This window comes from Adiantum capillus-veneris, chromosome 30, assembly GCF_014529385.1.
Source record: "Adiantum capillus-veneris isolate H3 chromosome 30, ASM1452938v2, whole genome shotgun sequence".
Taxonomy (NCBI): Eukaryota; Viridiplantae; Streptophyta; class Polypodiopsida; order Polypodiales; family Pteridaceae; genus Adiantum; species Adiantum capillus-veneris.
The window spans coordinates 64,407,505-64,425,332 of NC_140960.1; positions in this window are offsets into that span (position 1 = coordinate 64,407,505).

The window sequence follows — 17,828 nt, forward strand, 5'->3', positions numbered from 1 at the left end:
AACGCTTTGTTGGGAAGGAACCAAAGCTGATGGTCCACTCCAAAGGACTTAACCTCAATTTGTCTAATTGGAAGAAACGATCTCTAATAGGTTAGAGTCACTAAGGGAGCAAAGGTTGTTCAAAAATACTTTAACAACTTCTAGAGTAGCACTATCTCTGCAAAAGATGTCGCTAGACTGTGGGATAATAGGGGTACTTATAAAAGTGGGGTACTTATTTTCAAGTATAAGGTGTGTTTTTTTTGTTCCTTTTTAGGTTCCTTTTTAACTTGTAATAAAAAAGGTCATCACTCCTTTAAGATACAAGTAAGTTTTTGTAAGCTATAAATAAGGTGATTATATTCTCCAGTTTTCAAGACTTTAAATAGCTATTTATATACATAAAATAAAATTCTGATTAAAAGGCCACAATCCCTTTTGATCCAAGTGTTTTACACCCAACTTTGTCCCAATCATTTTGTATATTTGCTTAAATATACCAATCCTTCCACTAGGTATCTTGCATTTTTGAATGTCTAGATTTTTGAAGGAGTTTAATGGTTCCATGAACTTATATTGTTTTTGTACAGTCCATCCTTGTGGTCTACTTAGAGAAAGCATTATTAATGCCACACAAGCTACTCTAATAAAACTTGTCGAAGTAATTGAGATAAAAAACTGGGCTTAGTATAGCTGTTCCTAGATAGCCAATGTAGAGATATACCCTATATATTTTACTAGTATTATTAAAAAAAGACACAATGCACTCTTTGTAGTCTTTATGCCCAAGAATTCAATGCTTCATCCTAAGATACCAACCATGCTATTACCATATTAAATTGTACATGGGTCTAGACATAACTGTAACAAAAAATCCAGCCCAGAGACGGAGCCAATATTTTGCTCAATCAGTCTCAACACATTAATACCAAACAAGTGAACAACGTGTCATTGCCGACTTTTTTAACAGAACCACATAGCAGACCATCCTTCAATGTCAGATAAAAAAACACAAAAAGGTCAAGATAGTATGCGTCATCTATGTGATATAAGAAAAAAATTATATGTGCTACACACGGCATAACACATTAAGAAAGAGTTGTGAAAATTCACCCAGATAGTTGCAACATCCACAATATGGCATGTGGGATGCAAAAACCTCATTCAGAGTATGAGGGAGGTTTTATCTACTATATAGAGATTATTGCAAGAAATACATCTCAAGTCTTGGTCAATCCACCATGAAGAAATTCAAATAATAGTTTGATTTCAGCTTAAAGATTGATGGTTATTTTTATTAAAGAAAATTGTAACGTTTGTCAAGATGGGATTATTTGGGGATGTGTAATGTACCCAATATTTTTCAATAAAAACTATTTCATTTACCTTGAAAAAATGTTTAAGGTTCGCATTTTATTAAGTCATAGAGTGTTCTAAAAGAACGATCGGATAAAAAATCGGACTCTAGAACTATTAATTATGGCCTTTATTCACTTGGAAACAATAGGTCGATATGGGAAACTCAAGCCTCAAGTCTATTTTTAAAGATAAGAGTTGACCCTCAAGAAAGAAGGGGTATTTTTAGAAAAGGAGGAGTATTTTTAGAAGAGAAGGAGTACTTTTAGAAAAAAAAGAGTATTTCTAGAAATGAAAGAGGAGTGAATCAAGTTTAGAGCTTCTTTTTTTGAAAGCCAAGCTTTTTTTAAAATTAGAGACTCGAAATTGTGCATCGAGACACGTGTCAGTATTTAAGAAAAAAAAATAAAGAGCCACGAATGTGCACGAATCTCTCCCTCTCTTTGATTTTCGCTATTCTTAGCTTATGATTTTGGCCTTAAGAGCCTATATAAAGACCCCTTTACCTAAGGCACACATCGAATTTCTCAGAAGTGGAAGCTCTCTTACCCTGACGTCGGAGTTACCTTCCCTCTCTCAACCTCTCTTACTCAAGATTTTATCCTCCATCCATTTCCATCTCCCACTCGTTCCCTACCATCATCGTGCTGCCCCTCAAATTCTTGAGTTCTCTTCTCTCTTTTCTCCCTTCTCTTTTGTGATATGATGGCTCCGAAGCGAGTAACTCAAAGCTCAAAGGACGCTCATGCCACTCCACCTCCAAGAAAGGTATTAACTACTCCAAACGTAGCTCAAGTGGAGGTATTGACTGCAGAAGAAGTTGAAGTCATCCAACCTCAACCACGAGAGGTAGTTGAACGCGTTGTTAATATGGTAAGATGAATTTATAATTCTGCATCATTATACATGATGACTGGTAAGTCAAGCCTAGGAATCTCCTTAAACTGTCCAAGAAACATGATTATATCACAAGAAACAAGCATATGATTTCATAGAGTAGTGAAAGAATTGTTTGATTAATGGTTACTGTTTGATAAACTGTACTTGTTTGATATTGGAAGTTAGTTAGTCATGTTGAGAGATCACTTAAAGAAAACAATGGCTGAAGAAATATCTTGTTTCTAGATGGGATTCGCGGTTAGCGGAGAATAAGGTGAGGTTATGAGCTCTCTTTTTGTCTCTTGTGATTAGCAGGATGCCTTGCGTTTAGCGATTGGAGAAGTTTGCATATTTGGCGGTTAGCAAATAAATAAATCCTTTGCAAAGGCTGTGTTGGTTAGATAGAGAAAGTCCACGGGTAGCGGCAACTCCTCAACATAATTGAAAGATTCATTTTTGTTAAATTTTAGGATTGTCTTCATTAGATCATGTTTGAGAAGAATTGTTTTGGTGATGTTTGAAGGGCTGGATGAAAGAACCTGTTCTTGGAATTAATCAAAGGACATTTTTTGTATATGTAAAACAACGTGGTAGTAATTAAAAAACAAGAAGAACAGGTGAGTGCGGTGTGGAAAGTAGGATACTAGTATCCTGAGGGGTCTAGGTCTATGGATGGGTGGACCCAATTAGTCGGGTACTGTTGAAGATGAATGAGTTCTTTAGCTTGAAACAATACAACTTATCCTTGAAAGAGTACTATTCAAAAATTTTAAGGCTTAGGCGTTATGCTTCTCCAATGACCATAGAGCAGTAGGTAGCACACTTCTATCCAGGTTTAACTTGAGAACCAATCAGTTCATGATTAGAAGCCATGAAACCTACTATTGTGCAAGATGATTTACTATGAGCTAAGCCCTTAATGAAGGAGCAAAGGGTCGAACAAAATAAAAGTTTTAATGGTACCAGATGTCCAATAAGGCTTCCCAATAATAATGGACAACCACAAAGAGCTTATGCTGCTAATGATCAAAATCCTTCACACTTGGATGTTTGATGCTTTGAATGTGGTGAGTTGTGACATTATCAAAACAGATGTCCACATCTGACTAAGAGAGCAACAGAAGCAGCCGAAGTAGATTAAAGACACCACCCTTTTGGACATAACAGTGAACAAGGTGGTGGAAGAGGTAGAGGGTGAGGAAGAGCAGCCATAGCCTTTGGAAGAGATCAAGGTAGGAATGCTCATGCACATGCAGTCATAGGAGAGCCTACCCTTGGTGAAGAAGAAGAGAGAGAAACAATTTATGCAGCTATTGTACAACCGTGGAGCTCAGAGACAATTTGTTGTTATTCAAACACCACTCACAAAATCAAGTTAAACCTTTTAATCTTCTCATCGATTGTGGTAGTACTCATTCTTTTCTATCCCCAAAATGCTTGCAAATGTTTAACCTAAATCAAATACAAGCTAAACCCACAACAATAGAATTGGCTAATGGGAAAACCGTGGTATCATGATATTTTGTGGGAACCCTTGACTTTGAACTAGGAGGACATGTTACTTCAGCTTTCTTTAGAACCCTACCAGTTGGGATGTATGATGGAATTCTTGGGATGAATTGATTATCTAGGAATCACGCTAGCATCAACTGTGGCCTAGGTAGTTTGAGATTTAGAGATAGTTAGGCTAAGCAAGTCGAAGTACAGGGAAAGAATGGGATTCCAAAAATTCAGTTTAAGCAAACCGTCTACTCAAAGGTATGAGGGTTGAACAACACATATTTGTGGTCAAGCTGAACACGATCGATCCTAAATCAAGCGTTACAAAACCCTCTTGGCTTCATGAATATTCATGTCTTTCCTGAAGATCTCACTTCTCTTTCTTTGAATGAAGAGACTGATCATGAGATAGAGATCCTTCTAGGAAGTGAGCCAGTGTCAAAGAGACCTATGTCGCTACCAGAGGCCATTGAATTGAAGGAACAAATTCGTCAACATATAGAACATGGATTTATTAGACAGAGTAAATCAAGTTGGGGAGCTTCACTACTCTTTCAGAAGAAGAAAGATGGAACTTTACGACTCTGCATTGATTATAGAGGACTAAACCAGGTAACAATTAAGAACAACTATCCTATCCCACGGATCGATGAATTGCTAGATAGGATACATGGTTTCAAGGTCTTCTCAAAGATAGATCTAAGATCTGGTTATTATCAAATCAGAATAAAGGAATCAAATATTCCAAAGATAGCTTTCAACACCTGATATGGACATTTTGAGTTTATAGTAATGTCATTCGGTCTGAATAATGCTTCGACTACATTCAATAGATTGATGCAAGATATTTTTAGGCCATACCTAGACAATTTTTCCTTGTCTTCTTTGATGATATTCTAATTTACTCAAAGGATGAAGAAGAACATGAAGACCACGTGAGAAAGGTGTTGGATATTCTTCGAGAACGCAAGCTATATGCAAAGATGAGAAAATATTCATTTTTGACTCCAAGGATTGAGTATTTGGGATTTATTGTTTTGCATGAAGGAATCTCAGTCGACCCTGCTAAAGTTCAAGACATTGTTGAATGGCCTCAGCCATCAAATGCAAGTGAGCTTAGAGGATTCTTGGGAATCACAGGATGGTATAGAATCTTTATATGCAGTGATTGCTTCACCCTTGACCGACCTTCTAAGAAAAGGAGTGAAGATAAGCTGGCAACCAATACACCAAGAAAAAATTGACCCAATTAAGCAGTATGTGACTACAACACCGTGTCTAAAGATACCAGATTTTAACCAGGCCTTTGAAGTCGTCATCGATGCTAGTGGAATAGCAGTTGGAGGAGTATTAGTTCAAGAAGACAGACAATATCTTTTACCTCACGTAAGCTTAAGGTTCATGACCTCAAACTATTGGCAGTCATTCACACTCTGAAGCTATGTAGACACTACTTATTGGGAAGGAAGTTTCGACTCATAACTGACCCATGACCTTGAACTACCCCACCATTGACCTCAAACTATTGGCAATCATTCATGCTCTGAAGCTATGGAGACCCTACTTATTGGGAAGGAAGTTTGACTCATAACCGACCATAAGAGCTTAAAGTGGAATTTCACCCAAGAAACCTTGAATAGGTGATGGGTAGAAATTTTGCAAGATTTTGACTGACATTATCTATCATCCCGAAAAAGAAAACATGGTTGCAAACTCACTCAGTCAAAAACTCTTTTTGAGTCTCATCTCTATACCCAACAATCCGATCATTAAAAAGATTAAGGAAGTTGCATCATCTGATCCAAAGTATCAAAAGCAGCTTAACCTTGTTCGGTCTGGGGATTCAAAGAATATACCTTCAATGCTAGACTTCTCACATGATGGACCTTGTCTCTATTATAGAGATAGGTTATGTGTACCAAAAGACCCTAACTTAAAGAAGTCTATCTTATTTGAGGCCCATGATAGCCCTACTTCAAGACACCCAGGATATGCGAAGACTCTCAATGCCGTACAAAAAAGTTTCTACTGGATTGGGCAAAACGTAGATGTTCTACACTATGTTCATCAATGCTTGACATGCCAAAGGATTAAAGCTGAGAGAATTAAAATTACCGATAAAATTCAACCATTGAACATTCCCCAAATGAAGTGGGAGTGTATAAGTATGTACTTTGTCGTTGGATTACCTACGGTACAAGGAGCATATAATTCACTTATGGTAGTTGTTGACATACTCATGAAGGTTGCGCATCTCATACCGGTCAAGACAACTTTTACTGCCTCCAATATTGTATGACTATTTATTAAAGAGACTTTTAAATTGCATGGATTGCCCAAACGGATTGTAAGCGATTGAGATGTAAATTTCATTTCAAACTTTTGGACCTCACTCTTTAAGGAAATTGGAACAGAATTAAACTTTAGTACCGTATACTATCCTCAATCAGATGGTCAAACAGAGTGAGTCAACCAAGTAATTGAAGATATTCTTAGAGCTTATTGCAGTAGAGAGACTAAATGATGGATTCATTTTTTAACTTTAGTGGAGTATTCTTTCAATGCTTCTCATCATATCAAAGCATTGGTATGACCCCATTTTGTTCCTTGTATGGTCAAGAATGTGTCTCTCTACTCAACTTTTTTGATCCTACCATCATAGTTGAAGCGACTAAAAAGATGCTGGAAGAAATGAAAAATCAAACAAAAGCCATTCAAAAGGATATTCAAGCATCTCATGATCGTCAAAAGCAGTATGCGGACGGTAACAGATTCGAAAAAAGATTCAAAGAAGGTGACAAGGTTTTTCTTTGTATTCATCCAAAGAGAAGTACCTTATCACTTGGAAAGTACAAGAAGCTTAGCCTACATTATTGTGGTCCTTACAAAGTGATCAAGTGTATAGGAACCCAAGCTTACAAGCTGAAGTTACCAGCTCACATCTCCGTTGATATGAAGTTATAAGTAGAGCGAGGGTCAAACAAGATGAAGGCATCATTCTCCCTTACCTTTCCACAAGCATAAGAGAGGTGATACTTTGCAATGAGCATCCTCTTTTGGAGCTTCGATGGTGGAAGCTCTAGGAGTCTCATTGCGGGCATTTCTCTTGGGGCAAGAACAATAGCCACTTCCTTGCTCCCCACACTTAAAACATTCATGGTCCTTGCAAAAAGCTTCAAGATCTTCAGGAGAGAGTTTGTTTTTACCTTTGTAAAATCCCTTCTCCTTGGACTGATTATTGTTGTTGGAATTGCCTTGGGAAGAATTTTGAGCATTGGTTTTCCCCTTAAGATCACTTTTGTCTTTGTTTTCCATGTGCTTGACATTTCGTCTAGCCCCTTGTTGGAAATTGATGCGCAAAGCAACCATGGTGTGGTGGATTACTTTGGTGATAGAATTAGGCCGTTGGGAGTTGACGTACTTGGCCATCTCTTCAGGTAATCCCCCTTATTCTCGACAAATTATATCTTTCGAAAGACAGTAGCCTTGGGATGTAAATCCCAAAACTTGTCCACATATTTGTGAATAGGCTCATAGGAGAGAAGCTTCAAACTGCGCCATTCGGTAAGCACTTTGTCCTTTGCATCACTTGCAAGGAATTACTTCATGATGTAAACTTGTAGAATTTTCCATGTCTTTTGGGCTTCGCCGTGCCACGAAGGATAGCCCACCCTTGATGAGTTGATTTCTGGAAGTGCATAGCTACATGGCATAGCTTGGAGGGCTTCGTGAAGCCCTCATCTCCAAAGGCCGCATCAAATTGCTGGATGAAGGTCAATACTTTGTCGATAGCACTAAAGTTTCCATCATAGGTGAGAAAAGATATACTCTTTCCTCCCTCTTTGAACTTCTTGAGCTTTTGTGACCTTCTCCATGCAAGGTATGATTCGTGATGTCCTCCCCTCTTGTATTCTCTAGGAGAATAGCCATAGCTTTCATTGGGAGAGGAGGAAGGTGAAGAAGAAGGAGAAGAGGATGATCTCTTTCTTGCCATTTTATTCCTTTATTTCCTCTCTTCCCTTTTGAAGTGACAAGGAGAAGGAATATGGGTTGATCATTTCCTCTTGGGAGGAGTTGGCGATTGTCTAGACTGTCATCTTTCTGGAGCCACATCTTCAGAGGAACTTAAAGATTCATTAATTTCTTGCTCTTTGGATTCCTCCTCTTGTATGGGAGAGAGTCTTCTTTTGGGGGTCTCTTCAAGAGGCCTCCTAAGCTCTCTCTCCTCTTGGAGAGGAAGGGAAATCCCATAAGCATGAAGTTGTTGAGTAACTTTGTCTTGCAAAGCGGGGTAGCTTGCTACAACCTAGTAACAAGATAATTGACAGGGCATCATCATTAGCACCTTCATGTGCAAAATCAAAGTTTTCAATGTTCATTCTACTCTCTTGGTTATTGTCAGCCATGTTAACAAAATTTGTGTGATTACTTAGTGTATTCTTTGGAAATTCAAAACCTTAGTTGCTACTCCTCTTAGCCTTTGAAAATTGGCACTTAAGTATCTACACCCACGGCTCAAATTGGTTATTTATAGAGAGTAGTGGAGTGGGTCTAATATTGTAGTGTTGCCGAGGGATAGATCCTTTTGAACTTCTTATGGCTCAATAATGGTAAATCCATAGGCAAGTCTAAAAAGACCCCATTATTAAGACCAAAGATCTTGAGGTATACACCATATCACACATAGTGGGTTCAACAAAACCGATAATATATCCTAGTCCCACTTACCCTAATATAATTAACAAAATCAACCATTAATAGCTACTTAAGGACCTCTCTTCTTAAACAAGAAAAGAGAAACCAAATGCTCTGATACCAATGTAATGGAAATGGGCTATGAACTTTGAGCATAGTGGAATTAAGAGAATTAGCGAGAACATTTTTGTGAGACTACCTTGAGAGCATAGAGGGTGAACTTAATTGATGGTAGCAACATAATCATAGTACTTGATTAACTTGGCATGAACAATACTTTTGCAAGAGAGAGAGAGAGAGAGAGAGAGAGAGAGAGAGAGAGAGAGAGTTTAGAGAACATGACAACAGTTGAGGGCCAGATTTATGTGGACCGGGTCCCCCTCCAATAGGCATTTGTATTATAGATTCTTCCATTAAGAGAGACTTGGTACAATACAATCTTTGTGTTCCTTGTGAACTAGGTGATGCAATGAAGATGGAAAGCTTCATGCATCACGAGCATAAAATAAACTCTGCAAAAAGCATTAACTATCCCAAGCCTCAGTCCCAAGGCCTCAAACACCTACGAAGGTGGAGAGATCTAGCGGGGAATGAGGGTAGGGAAGAGGAACAAGAAACATTCCATAGGAGAAAACCATGCAAGGTGGCAACAATCACGAGTCTAGAGCAGGAGAAGATGGGCCTGAGCCCGTCATTTTTATCCTCTTCACTGCACCTCCTTCTTCCTCATTGTGTACCTCTTCAATATTCAAGCCCCTTAGAAAAACTCTATCCTATGTTGATGGAAGCATCCTCTGGACATCGAGCGTCTTCTTTCCCTCAAAAATAGTCTTTTGTTATGTGGATCTAAGTTCTCTATGTCTTCAACTCCTGTTGCGAGAGCGTGAGTGATGCAGAACATGAAATAGGGGGCTATGAGTGCTTGGTACCCATACTCGATGCCAAAGATACATAGATCAGACCGTTTCTCTATCAAATTAGCCTTTCTGCATTGAATGGAAAGGGATACCCACCACACAATCCTGTAATAACTTCCATTTCAAAGAGTGAAAACATTGAATTTTCCTCAAAGTATTCATTGTGGTATATTATGATCTACAAAACAATACTAAAATATTCATGGGTCATAAGTGAGACGTGTACAATAGAGTCAAGTATTTGAATTGTTTCTACAAAACCTTTGTGGTTGAAACGCCCAATGTAGTGAGACAATGCCGCATCCTTTCCATGTACTCTAGTGACAAGCCCTTGCCATGAGCCTCCTGCCCTTCTAAGGAAACTATCATCATACAAAAGCATCTGTCAACTAGAGGATTGATCTCATATTGCATCACTAGGCCATCTCCAAAACCATCTGAATGACTTAAAAAATTATCATATGATTCTCATCCATTTCCAGCATACACCTTCCCCATAAGTGACTAGGAAGACTATTTGCTACTCGGGCTCTAGGTGCCACAGAGATGCACGTTTTTTCCAAGCCAAGTTGTCTGGTGGTCCATTGGAACTGCTCATCTATTGGCAGTTCGACTTATATGGACTTTGCTTCATTGAATGTATCCTTGATCAGTTGCCCCCCTGAAGTGAACTGTGTGTCGTGGACAGTTGTGTCAGCAAGGAGATGTTGGTCCACTCCATCATCATCCACAAATCCATGTCTGCCTCACAAAATTTTGCAATTACAGCTAGGCAATAGTCCTCCCATATTTCAGCTCATGCATGAGATCCGTGAGGAGAATGTAGTGGATGTTTCCCACCATAGTAAAGATGGGAGCACAATCCAGAGGCAAAGAACCTTCTCATTTGGGCTTTCTTGCTTGCTTCCTAATGCTAAATTTGCAAGAGACCCTCTTTTGACATCCTCTTCTGCCTATCTAGTGCTTCCATCCCTCTTTTTGCATTCTGTTCTACCTTTCCTTGTTGAGACAGATCTCTACACATAGTGCAGAGGTATGCTATTATAATTTTGTGCAGTTCTATTTTGTGAGGTCAGTACCAAGCGAGTAGGGGTGGGAGAACTATTTTCGGTGCTCCTCTTTGCTTGGTACTGACCATTGTCACTTGGAGCCCCTTCTGTGAAAGAGACATTTTCTCATAGAATGTGCTGCAAATTTTTTTAATGCTGTTTGTAGAGATAGCTTGTGAAAAGGCTAGGTATAGGTATATGATGAGAAGCAAAAGTAGGAGAAGAGCCAAGGTCCTATTGATCACAATGAAACTTAATCCAGAGAACTCCAAGATATTGCAAGCTCAAAGATGAGCTATAGATAGAAGTACAAAATATTGATCCAAGTGGTTATCGAGACATTTAAACAAGTTAGCAGACCATGCAATTGGTACATATGCAATCAAGATCATTGTACATGGATTATGGTGGTCGAGTCTACAATCAAGAACTAGTTTTCACACAGAACAAAAAAAACGAACTTAGAAAACTAGTTTACATTTTTGAACATGGTTTTTGTAGATAGATGGTTGCCTGCTGTTTTCTTCTATAAGCCATCCTTTCTTTACCGGGGCTGTGAGAAATGTACAATCATAAATTACGATACATTGGGCCTTCTATTTCACAAACTTAGTCAAATGAGCAGTAATACACACGATGCTCAGAAGTGACTAGATTTATTTTCATTCTTGGAATAAATGGCGTAGTTGAAAGAGACAATAGCTACATAAGGATATCAATCATAAAAAAATGGGTCCCCTTATTACTCAAAATTGAAGAGCCGCTTCAAACGTACTTTGAAAAAAACAAAAGGAATTTCTATAAAAAATTGAGCTTCGCCTGAAGATATAGACGTTTAGAAATAGTCAATAACAACACTTTTGTAGGATACAATGAGATTCGTGCAAAACAACGGTTCTCCATTTCATAGGGTGTCAGCATCGTTCGTGCGGTATTAAAAAAACCCCTCTTTTACATGTCTGAATGAATAAAATGACCCCTTATTTTAGGAATTTTTTCAAAATTGAATATAAAAACCCCTTATTTTAATGTATCACTCTTAAATTGCCTAAAATTTTTGCATTTTAAAACCCCCCCTTTTGAACTCACATTATACATGTTAACATGAATACATAGTGCACCCCCCGAGCATGTGCCACACTTTTCGTAGCTACAAAGGATCTTTCTTCTTCAAAAATCCAAGAGGATCTGGAGAGGCTACCCATGAATGAATGTAGTATCCATGCGAGTTAAGATAGGCTAATAGAGGCTTTCATGACATTTTTTCTTAAAAGGTTGATGGTGAAAATGCCAAGTAGTGATGATTTTTTTGGAAAATTTGAACGAAGGGGAAGCTTAGTCACTAAGTGGTATGGAGTGGTTGTTTCAACTCTTGTAATCTCATTCAACTAATGAGAAATAGTGTTGTTGCCCTTATAGTGGAGAATAAGCAAGTACATTGGATCAAACAACATTGGAGTATGATCATGAAGCACATCTATAAAAGGTGACAAAGTTGGGAGCTCTCTAGACAAGATGGTAGTAGTACTGGTGTCATGAGTTTTCTAGAAGGATTTTTGCTTGTATATTTGTAATGCTAGAACAATGTTCACGCACGCTTTGAAGTAGTTGCTATAATGGATTTGGTCTTGTGGCATATATCTACCTTTGGTAAAGGTAAGTTGCATGATCAATGGATTGAGGTTGTTAGGGTCTTGTAATGGGGGTATAATAAGAGCTAAGTGTTTTCCATTATTTTTGTCAGCTTGGATTGGTCATTATAGTTATACTATTGCTAGTTGGTTTCTCACTATCTCAAATGAACCTCATTGATACATGTTTGTAAGTAGAAAACGTATAAAGCAAATTTTTTTTAATCATGAGACCTCCATTCAAATGCTCTCTCTCTCTCTCTCTCTCTCTCTCTCTCTCCATGTTTGACTTGGCATGCATTGATTTGGCTATACTTCAAGCTTCAAAAGTAATGTGAATTCTCTCTCCCTAGAAAAAGGAGCTAAGAAGAAAACTTATCTACATCTTTGAGTATGCTAAAAAAAATAAATTGAGTGGCTACTTTTTCCTAGGCATTTATGTGCTATGAAAGAATGGAGCTAACATCAAGTTTTCCAAATGCAGCCACTTCTTTGGGCATATTAAAAGCATATTCCAGGATATATAGAGCATGAAAACCGAGTGGATGAGATAATAGGCAGCATCCTTAAGGAGATGAGATCATGGAATATTGAGCCAAATATATTTATGTTATTTTGCACTTTACAAGAATGAGATGAGATCATGGGGCATCAAGCCAAATATATTTATGTTACTTTGCACTTTACAAGGATGTTTTGACATACTTATATGTAAGAGGCAAGGACACAAAAACACTGGGTGAAAGTGTTTAGTTTTTTAAAGGGATTACATGGATTATGCACATTGACTAGATTTGCATCCCATTGTATATGGGCTCAACATTCGAGTCTATATATATGGGTACTTGGCTATCACACCAATTATGCACAACTAGGAGGTAGATCAAAATATATCAGCTCTGTGAGAGGGAGCCAAAGACAAAGGGGTCAGAATTGTACCTCATCATGGATCGCTTCATCATCCAACCTAGTTATAAGGATACTCGGCTATCACATGGATTACATGCAACTATTGGCCATATCTAAATCTCATCATTGCATATGGTGTCATTATTTTCCTTAGTTAAGTGGACACTCAACTGTCACATGAATTATGTACAACTATCATGCATATCCAAATCTACTATCTCTATGAGAGACAGAGGGGCGAGATCCATACTATGCATGGCTTCATTATCAAAATGAGTTGTTTGGATACTCCAGCATAGATGGGTACATGTAGTGGTATACTAAAGAGAGACAAAGGATCAAATCTACCGGCTCTTTTGAGAGTGATCTTTTCTTCATCATCTCATCCACGTATATTAGATAATAGGCTATTACATGGATTGCACTCAGCTATTGGTCAGATTTAGTACCTCATTCCTCTCTCTCTCTCTCTCTCTCTCTCTCTCTCTCACTCACACACACACACACACACACACACACACACACACACACACACACACACACACACACACACACACACACACACACACACACACACACACACACACACACACACACACACACACACACACACACACACACATTACAAAATATATCTCTTAATGAGACTTATCAATCCAAAAGTGAGACCATCTTGGTTGTGACTTGCAATATACTAAGTCTTTTTCTTTTACTAGGAAAAGAAGTCACTATGCTTTAGTGCAACTACGACCACAATGGTATAACTTGGTTGCAAGAGGTCCTCTGCACAGTAACGATGCAATTTTAGGTCTCTAATTGCCTAAGGGAAAGAATGGATACAATAGGAAATAGCTATTGCAAATAGAGTTATTCTGACTGGTGTTATGGCTAGATCCCAAGGGCAAGGATCGATAATCTCTATAGAGCCAATCTATCACTATTTTTGAGGTGGTAGCCCATCGAGTAGAAAGTAATGGGTAGGGAGGCTTGCAAGGAGGTGTTTATAGATCTCCATTTGCCATTCAATAATGCCAATATTTACTCATTTTCACTGGCCTATTGAGACTAAGGTAGATCCTAACTAGACATCTAGGGAGGCAAGGAATTAGGCAACAATCCATGGATGAGGGATCTTAGAGCTTGAGCACTGTGTTGAATGCAAGGGGCCCAATGCCTCCCCACCATTTGCGTGTGCGTGAATGATGGGGAGGCTCTAACCCCCCTACTTTTTTTCTACCATGATTTTGAAATGGTGGAAGCAGATCATTCCACAGTAATAAAAAGTAGCAGCTAAATAAATAGCACTTGCATGTGTTCGCATCACATTTCTTCTCAGATCTGTTTCCCCTCTTTGCAATCACCCCAACTTCCTTGATGTCTTGGATCTTCACAAACTCAGCTCCCAAGTTTCCATGGCTTTCCCACTCTAACCTTCTAGCTATATCTCTCCTTCACAACATCTCCACCCGAGCTACACTGTCAACATCTATAGTTGTGTATTGTAGCCCCTACTATTCACACCGGTTTCTAGCTCATTTTTTGAGTGGGTCGGATTAGCTACACGGATCAGTTTCCAACCTATCTTCATAAATACATATAAAAAATTGTGCTATCTGTACTTCTATCGAGCCACAATCATCTCTTCCATCCTCTACAGTAGTCCCTTTGGTCCTCTACCTCCTGCCTGGGGTGTTGCATTGCAAATCATCAACTTTTTCTACAATGAGCTCATCAAAAACATCTCCACCAAAATTCACCTCCCAAGTTTTGAGGGCTTGCCACAATGGGCAGATGGTCTCTCTCTCTCTCTCTCTCTCTCTCTCTCTCTCACACACACACACACACACACACACACACACACACACACACACACACACACACACACACACACACACACTAGACCACCATGACAGATCTGGTAGCACTAATGGAAGGAGATGCATGAAGAGGCCTCTAGTCTCTCTCTCTCTCTCTCTCTCTCTCTCACACACACACACACACACTAGACCACCATGACAGATCTGGTAGCACTAATGGAAGGAGATGCATGAAGAGGCCTCTAGTCTCTCTCTCTCTCTCTCTCTCTCTCTCTCTCTCTCTCTCACACACACACACACACACACACACACACACACACACACACACACACACACACACACACACACACACACACACACACACACACACACACACACACACACACACACACACACACACACACACACACACACACACACACACACACACACACACACACACACACACACACACACGCACGCACGCACGCACACACACACACACACACGCACACACTAGACCACCATGGCAGATCTGGTAGCACTAATGGAAGGAGATGCATGAAGAGGCCTCTAGTCTCTATGATCTCTAGGATGATTCGAGCCTCTACTCTCTTTGTCATTGTCCATGATTCTATGAGATATGAGGCCTCTTTCGTTGTCTATATAGAGATGGCTTTGGACCGTTGGCTAGAGTCATGAGATATCATGATCATAGATGCCTCGGGTTCTTTTTCTAGAGATGCACAAACATAGGGAGAGTCTCTTGAGAAGATCAGGCAATGGGAGACATTCACATAGGAAAATCAATGACTTCTTTAAATCAGGGACCTAGCAGCCAAATGAGCATGCTTCATACCAAACTTCAGAGCTCACTTTTACCAGAGGTATATATTATTTGATAGAGCTATTGAGAATGGGAGATCTAGACGCTCATGATTATGAGGGCAACCACGACATTGACGGAGGATCCATCAAAGGATCATGACTATTCTAGCACGACTTGCGAGACACCCAATACAACTATTTATAGAGGTGGACATTGACAAACGTCTTCAATGATTATACTTCCTTAGACAACACCATGATGCTAGGCATTCTCAAGCATTGATCATGATGATTATTATTTTAGTCTTTCACTTTACTTCATTTTCATTTTTGCACCCAAACATTGGATTAGATTCACTAAGATTGTATCAGTTTGGTCTCATAGGTCATTTTTGGCCTTTTGAAGACGTTTAACATAACATTTCATTTCATTTCTCTCTCTCTCTCTCTCTCTCTCTCACACACACACACACACACACACACACACACACACACACACACACACACACACACACACACACACACACACACACACACACACACACACACACACACACACACACACACACACACACACACACACACACACACACACACACACACACACACACACATCAAGGACTTGTCTTATCTTCACTAGAGCATCACATCTGGCATATATATCTGCTAAAGCATTGCCAGGCACGGTATTGTCATATATTTTCTCTCCTTTTTGGCCTCTAACCACGACCCTCGGCAACAACGAACAAATTCTCGAGAGTCTCGTGAAAATCAACCGCAAAGGCCTCGTTTCACCTCTCAACAAGGAGACACCTTACTACAAGAAGGCCGATGCTTTGGATGCTTTCAAACACAGCATAACCACTCTAGTTGTCCCCATCGCACTGATAGACCAGCAGAGCCGACGCCCGCACCAACGATCGACAGAACCCCTAGCGCCACCTCCAGATAAGACTGATCGACAGAACAGTCTGCACAAGGGAACTACATGAAATGACTTCACCTACAGAAATAAGTTGCTCATTGATATCCTTGATACCGTCAAGGAAAGTGTCCTTATCATCTTCCTCATGCATAATCTTCGATTCCTGCTCTTTACGCAGCAAAGCAATTTTAGCCTCATTGTCTTGCATAAAGACCTGCTAGAATATCCCAAGCTTGTTTTGTAGATTTTGCTAAGGTTGAATTCTAGAACAAGCTTTTAGAAGCGACACATAGGTGACTGCATAAAGATGCTTTGAATTTTGTTGCATCCTTGATGCATCTAAGCATAGAAATTCAAAGCTTATTGACCTTTTCCATGTTGAGAATACCCCACAATCAGTGCAGACCAAGGGACTACATCACAATTGGGAAACTCCTTGAACAATTGTTGAGATTTTATCAGAGCACCACATCTTGTATACATATCAACTATTATGTTGCCAAGTGTAGTATTTTTGTCCTAGCAATCCTTGTCTATAAATCTATTCATGAACTTGTTCCCCCAAGTAGATACACACAAGATCTTTGCCATACACACAAGAATAAGGCTGATCAAGGGCTTCTCTTGGCCCTCATACCTCCACTATGTGCCAACTCTCTCCTCCCTCTTTGTTTTTGACCTCCCCTTCCATGTGACTTCAAGCTTTCAAATGACTGATATCGGGTGAAAGCATGTATAGGTGGCCTGGAAAGTAATTTCAAGGACATTGCTTTTTTGCGCTTAAAAGTGGGTGTTTTAAAAGTGCTTCAAATCTCAAAAAGAATATCACTCTCCTAAGGTACGTCAATTAAGTCTCCTAATGTACCACAATTAATGATACTAAATGTAATTTACTACTGAACGCTGGATTATTGTCCACCTCTTCTTTCTCGCTACAGCCTGTCTGAGCTTTCTCTCTACTTTGAGTTTTCTTTGTCTCTGAGATCTCTCTTGGAGCTCTATCTAGCTCCTCTCTGTCTCTCTCTCACAGAGCTCTTGCTGAGCTTTCTGTATCGCTCAGCCCCCCCCCCCCCCTCTCTCTCTCTCTTTCTTTCTCTCTCTAATCATGGATTCTCTTGTGTCTGAGCTCGCGCTCATCTCTCTCTCTCTCTCTCAGCACTCTTTCTCTCTCTCTCACGAATTCTATCTCTATAGGTTCCTCTTCTACTTGATGATTCTTGAGGTATGTAAAAACTTTTTATGCTTTGTTAGTATCTTGCTAATTAGTGCAAGAAGTGCCATGTATTAATTAAAAGTATAGCGTGTAGTTATGATTTGTATTGTATTTCTTGTAGAGCAATCCTTTGAAAGTACTGCAACAATGG